Genomic DNA, 9,961 nt, shown 5'->3' with positions numbered 1-9,961 from the left:
CAACAAACAGCAGGAATCAATTTGGAGAAAACAACTCCCAAATTTCCAAAATGATGGTTTATAAATGTTTGTTTTCATTTGAAGGGGGATATGATATAGAGATGAATACTTTGCATTGGTAGGGACCTTGGTCTATTGATACATATTTAAGGTCGACTTTGTTACAGTGTATATATGTAATTCTGCTCTTGTTTAAGGTATTGTGTTTGTGCAGCTCATTTAAAAAAGTAATGTATAATTAAAAATTACAGATTATTAGCCTTTTATAATAGTCAAACAGGTAGTCATGTTATTCAGGTTTTCTAGATATATAGAGATATAATTCAGTTAGATAGATAATCTTCAACACTTTAAAGACTACAGAATATGACATTTTAAATGTTTTAAGAACTTAGACTTTTCTCACTAGTGAGACATGTCTGCTTCTGTCAGCACCAATTGCTTCAGAGACATTGATAGGCATTGAAGGAACTCATCATGGAATTTGCCTTCAATGTGACAAGGCTAGCCATTTGGGCAAGAAACTGCTCTTGCCTGGACTGCTTGATGGGATGCTGTATGAACTGGACATGCAGGACCCATAGAAAAATGATTGCTGAACTTGACTAAAGAAGGTGAGGCAGTCCTTCAGGGTTTCTGCTTCATGAAAGAGTCTGCCAGACATTCTACAGGACACAGAATAAACCAACTGATGCTCTTTACAAGACAGAACAGATATTCAAATTTCTTGCTTCATGGAAAAGTCTGTACTATGGGCCTGTAGACTGAAGATGGATGCCCCAATGGTACAGAAGAACTTTGGGTGACTGTCCAGGCAGCGAGATCTCTCTGTCAGCTCTAGAGTATTGCAAGTTGCTTACAATGCACTTCCTGTTCACTTATATCCTCCTGGGGTCTTTGCTGGAATTGAAGATAAATAGGAATATAGTTTTCCTTAATTATAATAAAAGATAAATTAGATATAAAACTTTAGATTCACAAAGAAATATTGTCACTGTAAATCTTGCTTGATACTTGTTATATGTAATTTTACTGTGTTAAAGTTAAAACTTTCTTTTTTGTTTAGATCGAAAAGGGGAGGTGATGTGGGATATCCTTGATATATGTTGCTTTTATTGGCTAATGAATAAAGCTGCTTTGGCCTATGACAGGGCAGAATATAGCCAGACTGGAAGAGATATCTAGAGAGAGTAGGCGGAGTCAGAGAGACACCATGTAGCTGCTAAAGAAGACAGAGGCCATGTAGCTGCCTAAGAAGCAAGCAACTAACAAACCACTAGCCATGGGGTAAAATATAAAATAACAGAAATGGGTTAATTTAAGAAAGATATAAGAGATAAATAAGAATACACATAAGCTATTGGCCAAACAGTGTTGTAATTAATATAGTTTCTGTGTGATTATTCGGGTCGGGGCAGTCAGGAAACGTAAGCACAACCTCTGCTTACAATTGTGGGTAGGCCTTTTTGTTTTTCAAGTCCTGGGCTGATGCAATAAAGCACTTCAAGGTACATATTAGACAGTGAGTGAGGAGTATGCTTTTCTTTCGGAACTATGAGGAACAGGAGCTGCAGAAGGAATCAGAAGTCCACAGCATGTAGAATCAGAATATGAAACTCCAGGAACATATTTGCACATGAGGCACATGGCCCACACTTTTGATAGTGGTAGGACAGGAGCCTAGGCCTTCTTACATGCTTGACAAGAACCATACCACTGATCTCTGTAGAGGCTTACTCTGTGGGGGCAGTGATGAATATGGAATTTCACAGTTTGAAAGCGACCTGGAAAGTAGAAGCTGTTGTTTTTCAGCAGCACAATAAGAGTCTCTGCCGACACAATAATCCAAATTAGAGCAAATCAGATCGAATTAAAAAAAATAACCAGGTTTAATGGACGCCAGGGTTACTGGGTGGACCCAGGAAAAACATGGAGAGGGAGAAAAGAGAACCGGAATAAACACCAGAGAGGGAAAAGGGAAGACCAGGTGTTCCTTGGGGGTGGGGGGTAAATAGCTTGTGGGAGTGGCCTCGAGCATCTCTGGGGAGGGGTCACTGTTTGGTAGGTTGTCTTGGAGGTGGAATTTGGATTGAGGCAACTCCCAGGGGAGGTGACTTGAAATGGAGTTTTCTGCTCAACATTCCAAAATGAATGCCAGGGAGCTGGGGTGAAGCCCCCAACTAAACATTCCAGTCTTTTCGGTTAAAGGGCTGCTGGTTCAAGTTTAGCTACTTACTGCGGGCATTGTTGATGTGGGAGAGGGGAGAGTTGGGAGTTGGTGGGCTCACACTCAGAGAGAGATGTGGCTGGAGAGGCATCCAGTATACTGCCTTCCTGGAGACCTCCAGCAGCTGTTTCTTGAGGGAGGTAAGAAGGCAGGTAGCTAGGAGAAAAAATATTGTTATTACCTGTCTTGTTTGTACCAACAACGATGAGTGTGCCAGGACAAGGAGCAGATAGGATCTTTATTATGGCATCTTGGAAAACCAGAGGGTGGAAGGTCCTAACTTCTAGACAGATCAAGTATCCACAATAGGTGCCCGCTTGGGTCTGGAGAGATGGTACCAGCATGGGTGTCTCAGAAGCTTGGCAGCCGAGGGGGTGGTGAGGATTACCGTGTGAGGTCCTGTCCATCCAAGAGAACTGGGAGCTATGTAGAAGGAGCTACGGGCCTGCTTTTCATCCCACCCGGCTCCCGCACAGCTAGCTTTACACCCGAAATAACAACACACTAATTGTATTCATTTAAACACTGCCTGGCCAGTTAGCTCTAGCCTCTTATAGGCTAATTCTTACATCTTGATTAACCCATTTCTATTAATGTGTGTAGCACCACGAGCTGGTGGCTTACCGGGAAAGATTCAGCATGTCTGACCTGGCGGCTGGCTCCATGGCGTCTGGCTCACTTCCCTTCTTCCCAGCATTCTGTTCTGTCTACTCCACCCACCCATGTTCTGACCTATCAGGCCAAGCAGTTTCTTTATTAATTAACCAATGAAAGCAACAGATAGACAGATGACCCTCCTCCATCAGAGCTAGATGTTTAAGGAATACTCTGCCACTGGGGAGAGCAGGGCATATTTAGGGGCATTTGGGTCCACTGGTGTGGGGCAGGGAGACAACTGTCAGCATGTGAAAGGAAGAGGGAACTTAGAAAGGAGAGGTAGGGAAGGTGTACCACCAGTGGAAGAGTATGGACTGGGAGGTGGTGATTAACAAGAAAGGGCCTGCCATAAAGGAGCTCAAATGGCAGGTAAGGGCATTGGGGAGAAATGAGGGCCAAGATGACCTGACTTCAATGGAGAGCTTGGTTTGTTGTTGTTTGATGAGTCCATTGGCCCTCTCCACCTTTCCCGAGGATTGTGGATGGTAGGGGGTGTGGAATTTCCAGGAGATGTTGAGAGCTTCTGACCCGAGCTCCATGACCCTGGAAGTGAAGGCTGGCCCATTGTCCGTCTCGATGGTCCATGGGATGCCAAACCGAGGAATTATGTGGTCCAGGAGCACCTCAGCCACCACATCTGTTGTTTCCATGGAGGCTGGAAACATTTCTATCCACCCTGTAAAAGTGTCTACAAGTGTTAAGAGATAGCAAAGTTTTTTTATAAGTAGGCATATGGGACAAATCAACCTGTCAACCTTTGCCTGGTTGATGCCCACGAAGCTGATGCAGAGACTGACATATATGGAGACCCCTTGTGGACTGGCCTGGGCACATGTCAGGCAGGAGGGGTGAACCTGTGAAATATGATCTTGGAGATGGGTGGGGTCAAACAGTGGCTCTAGAAATGGAACAAAGCTTTGGGGCCTATGTGTAAGGTGTGGTGGATGTCTGAAATGATCGACTATGGTCTTGAAGAAGAATGAGACAGATATTTAAATTGAACCAGCCACCCTTTGTTTTTGTGGCCCCCTTTTTATGAGCTCATCCCTACATTCTGGTTTGTAACAAGGTTGATAGGAGGGAGTTAAGAACAAAATATGTCCTGTGGAATCAAAGGAGCTTGAAGCCAGCCCCCAGGGCTACTGAGTCTGCCTTGGCATTGCCTAAGGTCACTGGGTCCTTGGAGGATTGGTGTCCCTGACAGTAATTTATGGCTACTTCCACAAGGACCTGGAGGGCCTCCAAGGGATTGGCTATAAGGGGTCCATTAACTATGGGAGTGCCCTTGATAGTAAGGAAGCCCCTTTCCTTCCAGAGTGTAGAATGGGCATGGGCTATTAAGAAGGCATATTTAGAGTCTGTGTAAATATTAGCCCTTTGGCCGTTGGCTATCTGGAGTGCTCTAGTAAAGGCAATTAATTTGGCCTTTTGTGAGGAGGTTCCCATAGGCAGGCAGGTTGCTTTAACTGTGTTAGTGGAAGTGATCACTGCATAATGCTGCCTGGTCCACACTTACAAGGGAAATTTTTTCCATGTATTGCTCCCTACTTCTGTTTTTTCAATTATTTGTTTTAGTTTATAAAATGATGTACTTTATTATAACACTTTGTACATTCTCATGTTTGTGATATTGTATCTTGCACTTCTTGACTGCAACTGCCTCCACCGTTCCTGCTCTTCCTCATGTGCTTCATCTGCATTATACACTGCAGTGCTACTGTTGCATGTGCACGTACGCTCACACACACGCACGCACACACGCAAAGGAGTGTACCAGGAGACAGAAAACACAGATAAAAAGACAGACACCAGAAGGCATCATATGTATTCTTCTGCTCCTTGCTCAAGGATGTACTTTATAACTTCCATACTCCAAAGATAAAAAAGAAAGTATGATGTGTGTGACAACTCAGTGTATAGGAAAACAGACCCACACACACCAATTAGCCCAAAGCACTGATGTGCAATATTCTCCCATAAAACAAACAGGGAGGAGGACTTATAAATCCAACAAAGGCTACAGACAAATGAGAATTACAGAAGGAATCAGGACAAAGGAGCAGGAGAGATGACTTGAGAATTGATCAGACAAGCACTTCAAAGTCTACAGTGAGAAACCTGCAGTCGCATGTCCCCAAGAAAACTCAAGGACACAAATGAAAAGAGAAGTAAACAGGAGCTTCTGGGAGGCATAAAAAGGCTGCCTCTCATCAGTACTCGTCAGGTGTCAGTGACGTCAAGCAATGACATGTCCCCATCGTTGGGCTTCAACCTCTGGAAGAGGATGGTGTAGGCAAGGAAAACGGCATTACTGGGACATATAGCCCCATGAATGGTAGGCGAGGAGACAGGGTTTTGTTCTCAGAAAGCCAAAGAAGGGGTTGGAAATGTTGTGACCCTAGGGATAGCCTGATTTCAAAGGACCCCCCCCTCTTTGTGTGTGTGTGTGTCTCTGCGTGTGTGTCTCTGCGTGTGTCTCTCTCTGTCTCTCCCTCTCTATTTATCTCTCTGTGTGTGAGCATGCTTGCACGCGTGCATGTTTGTGAGTGTGTGTGTGTGCTCTCCTTTTGATCCTCCTGTCTCTGTCTCCCTGGTGCTGAGATTAAACATACCTGTCCACATACCTTTTTGTCAAATGAGTACTGGATGATGAAGTCGGGTTTTCACCTCATGCAGAAAGCACTTTCCATTCTCAGCCATCTTCCCCTCCCCGGAGACTTCTTACTGTAAATGAGACATTTGCTATTTGTGGGCTGACTTTTTGCAGAAAACATCAGTATCCCAGCTTTTCTCACATTTCAGAGATCAGAGACTTCTGCTGTTTGCAGGAAAGGAGGAGACCTGTCATCCCTTGGAGTCACTGACATCTGTGATGTACTGATGAGGGGCAGCCCTGCCATACCTCCCTGAAGCTCCTGTTTTCTTGTCTGGAATCACAGTCCATGACATATTTTTGTGACTGTGCACCGAATTGGTGCCTCAGTGGGCTCTCAAGTGCAACCTTACACAAGCCCGGTCTTCTTTCTCAGTCTCTGTTCTTGTCTGAATCTCTGTGAAATGTCCTTGTGTCCTCCAGCCTGTGCCTCTAGATTCACAGTACCGTTTGCCTCGTATGGGAGAATGCTCAGCGTTAGTCCTTGCTGCTAATTCCTGGATTTCCTTTCTGCACAATGTGGGCTCTTACCCAGGTTAAGAAGATCACACATAGTGTGCATGCTTGTATTTTCAGTAGTGGGACTGCAAAGATAAGAACCCTGTTGCTTGCTGACCAGCCAGTATGGCTGGATTTGCAAGTACTGAGTTCTATGAGGAGACCCTGTCTAAAAAACTAACATGAAGAATAGATGAGGCAGACACGTCTTGTCAGCTTCTGGATTCCACATTCAGAAGTTCACAACAATGAACATGTACAGAAGATTTTTAAATGGATCCACATTTTCCCTCTGTGTTATGAGCTGTTTCTCTGTAAAAGCCATCAACAGTGTAACTCAATCCTTCTTACCTTTAAGAATGGAAAAATCTCTGGACCTCCCTTCTTCCTGCTTTTGACTCCATCTAGAGGAGGAAATAGCAATTTCAATGTGTTAATTTCTTTTCTAAGAGAAGATCATGTCTAAGGCCATTGTGTTCTACTTAGCCATGCACATGGCAGTGCAATGCTCAGAGCCTGCATGTCAGAAATATTCTTACCTGCATATTCAGCCTCTCCTCTGACTTTAACTGCCACTGCCCCTGTACGTTAAGTTCTGAGAACAAAACCCTGTCTCCTCGCCTACCATTCATGGGGCTATATGTCCCAGTAATGCCGTTTTCCTTGCCTACACCATCCTCTTCCAGAGGTTGAAGCCCAACGATGGGGACATGTCATTGCTTGACGTCACTGACACCTGACGAGTACTGATGAGAGGCAGCCTTTTTATGCCTCCCAGAAGCTCCTGTTTACTTCTCTTTTCATTTGTGTCCTTGAGTTTTCTTGGGGACATGCGACTGCAGGTTTCTCACTGTAGACTTTGAAGTGCTTGTCTGATCAATTCTCAAGTCATCTCTCCTGCTCCTTTGTCCTGATTCCTTCTGTAATTCTCATTTGTCTGTAGCCTTTGTTGGATTTATAAGTCCTCCTCCCTGTTTGTTTTATGGGAGAATATTGCACATCAGTGCTTTGGGCTAATTGGTGTGTGTGGGTCTGTTTTCCTATACACTGAGTTGTCACACACATCATACTTTCTTTTTTATCTTTGGAGTATGGAAGTTATAAAGTACATCCTTGAGCAAGGAGCAGAAGAATACATATGATGCCTTCTGGTGTCTGTCTTTTTATCTGTGTTTTCTGTCTCCTGGTACACTCCTTTGCGTGTGTGCGTGCGTGTGTGTGAGCGTACGTGCACATGCAACAGTAGCACTGCAGTGTATAATGCAGATGAAGCACATGAGGAAGAGCAGGAACGGTGGAGGCAGTTGCAGTCAAGAAGTGCAAGATACAATATCACAAACATGAGAATGTACAAAGTGTTATAATAAAGTACATCATTTTATAAACTAAAACAAATAATTGAAAAAACAGAAGTAGGGAGCAATACATGGAAAAAATTTCCCTTGTAAGTGTGGACCAGGCAGCATTATGCAGTGATCACTTCCACTAACACAGTTAAAGCAACCTGCCTGCCTATGGGAACCTCCTCACAAAAGGCCAAATTAATTGCCTTTACTAGAGCACTCCAGATAGCCAACGGCCAAAGGGCTAATATTTACACAGACTCTAAATATGCCTTCTTAATAGCCCATGCCCATTCTACACTCTGGAAGGAAAGGGGCTTCCTTACTATCAAGGGCACTCCCATAGTTAATGGACCCCTTATAGCCAATCCCTTGGAGGCCCTCCAGGTCCTTGTGGAAGTAGCCATAAATTACTGTCAGGGACACCAATCCTCCAAGGACCCAGTGACCTTAGGCAATGCCAAGGCAGACTCAGTAGCCCTGGGGGCTGGCTTCAAGCTCCTTTGATTCCACAGGACATATTTTGTTCTTAACTCCCTCCTATCAACCTTGTTACAAACCAGAATGTAGGGATGAGCTCATAAAAAGGGGGCCACAAAAACAAAGGGTGGCTGGTTCAATTTAAATATCTGTCTCATTCTTCTTCAAGACCATAGTCGATCATTTCAGACATCCACCACACCTTACACATAGGCCCCAAAGCTTTGTTCCATTTCTAGAGCCACTGTTTGACCCCACCCATCTCCAAGATCATATTTCACAGGTTCACCCCTCCTGCCTGACATGTGCCCAGGCCAGTCCACAAGGGGTCTCCATATATGTCAGTCTCTGCATCAGCTTCGTGGGCATCAACCAGGCAAAGGTTGACAGGTTGATTTGTCCCATATGCCTACTTATAAAAAAACTTTGCTATCTCTTAACACTTGTAGACACTTTTACAGGGTGGATAGAAATGTTTCCAGCCTCCATGGAAACAACAGATGTGGTGGCTGAGGTGCTCCTGGACCACATAATTCCTCGGTTTGGCATCCCATGGACCATCGAGACGGACAATGGGCCAGCCTTCACTTCCAGGGTCATGGAGCTCGGGTCAGAAGCTCTCAACATCTCCTGGAAATTCCACACCCCCTACCATCCACAATCCTCGGGAAAGGTGGAGAGGGCCAATGGACTCATCAAACAACAACAAACCAAGCTCTCCATTGAAGTCAGGTCATCTTGGCCCTCATTTCTCCCCAATGCCCTTACCTGCCATTTGAGCTCCTTTATGGCAGGCCCTTTCTTGTTAATCACCACCTCCCAGTCCATACTCTTCCACTGGTGGTACACCTTCCCTACCTCTCCTTTCTAAGTTCCCTCTTCCTTTCACATGCTGACAGTTGTCTCCCTGCCCCACACCAGTGGACCCAAATGCCCCTAAATATGCCCTGCTCTCCCCAGTGGCAGAGTATTCCTTAAACATCTAGCTCTGATGGAGGAGGGTCATCTGTCTATCTGTTGCTTTCATTGGTTAATTAATAAAGAAACTGCTTGGCCTGATAGGTCAGAACATGGGTGGGTGGAGTAGACAGAACAGAATGCTGGGAAGAAGGGAAGTGAGCCAGACGCCATGGAGCCAGCCGCCAGGTCAGACATGCTGAATCTTTCCCGGTAAGCCACCAGCTCGTGGTGCTACACACATTAATAGAAATGGGTTAATCAAGATGTAAGAATTAGCCTATAAGAGGCTAGAGCTAACTGGCCAGGCAGTGTTTAAATGAATACAATTAGTGTGTTGTTATTTCGGGTGTAAAGCTAGCTGTGCGGGAGCCGGGTGGGATGAAAAGCAGGCCCGTAGCTCCTTCTACATAGCTCCCAGTTCTCTTGGATGGACAGGACCTCACACGGTAATCCTCACCACCCCCTCGGCTGCCAAGCTTCTGAGACACCCATGCTGGTACCATCTCTCCAGACCCAAGCGGGCACCTATTGTGGATACTTGATCTGTCTAGAAGTTAGGACCTTCCACCCTCTGGTTTTCCAAGATGCCATAATAAAGATCCTATCTGCTCCTTGTCCTGGCACACTCATCGTTGTTGGTACAAACAAGACAGGTAATAACAATATTTTTTCTCCTAGCTACCTGCCTTCTTACCTCCCTCAAGAAACAGCTGCTGGAGGTCTCCAGGAAGGCAGTATACTGGATGCCTCTCCAGCCACATCTCTCTCTGAGTGTGAGCCCACCAACTCCCAACTCTCCCCTCTCCCACATCAACAATGCCCGCAGTAAGTAGCTAAACTTGAACCAGCAGCCCTTTAACCGAAAAGACTGGAATGTTTAGTTGGGGGCTTCACCCCAGCTCCCTGGCATTCATTTTGGAATGTTGAGCAGAAAACTCCATTTCAAGTCACCTCCCCTGGGAGTTGCCTCAATCCAAATTCCACCTCCAAGACAACCTACCAAACAGTGACCCCTCCCCAGAGATGCTCGAGGCCACTCCCACAAGCTATTTACCCCCCACCCCCAAGGAACACCTGGTCTTCCCTTTTCCCTCTCTGGTGTTTATTCCGGTTCTCTTTTCTCCCTCTCCATGTTTTTCCTGG

The sequence above is a fragment of the Microtus oregoni genome, unplaced genomic scaffold, assembly GCF_018167655.1.
Source record: "Microtus oregoni isolate MIOR12 unplaced genomic scaffold, Mior012 000067F_000, whole genome shotgun sequence".
Classification (NCBI taxonomy): domain Eukaryota; kingdom Metazoa; phylum Chordata; class Mammalia; order Rodentia; family Cricetidae; genus Microtus; species Microtus oregoni.
Note: the sequence above shows the minus strand (reverse complement) of the source record.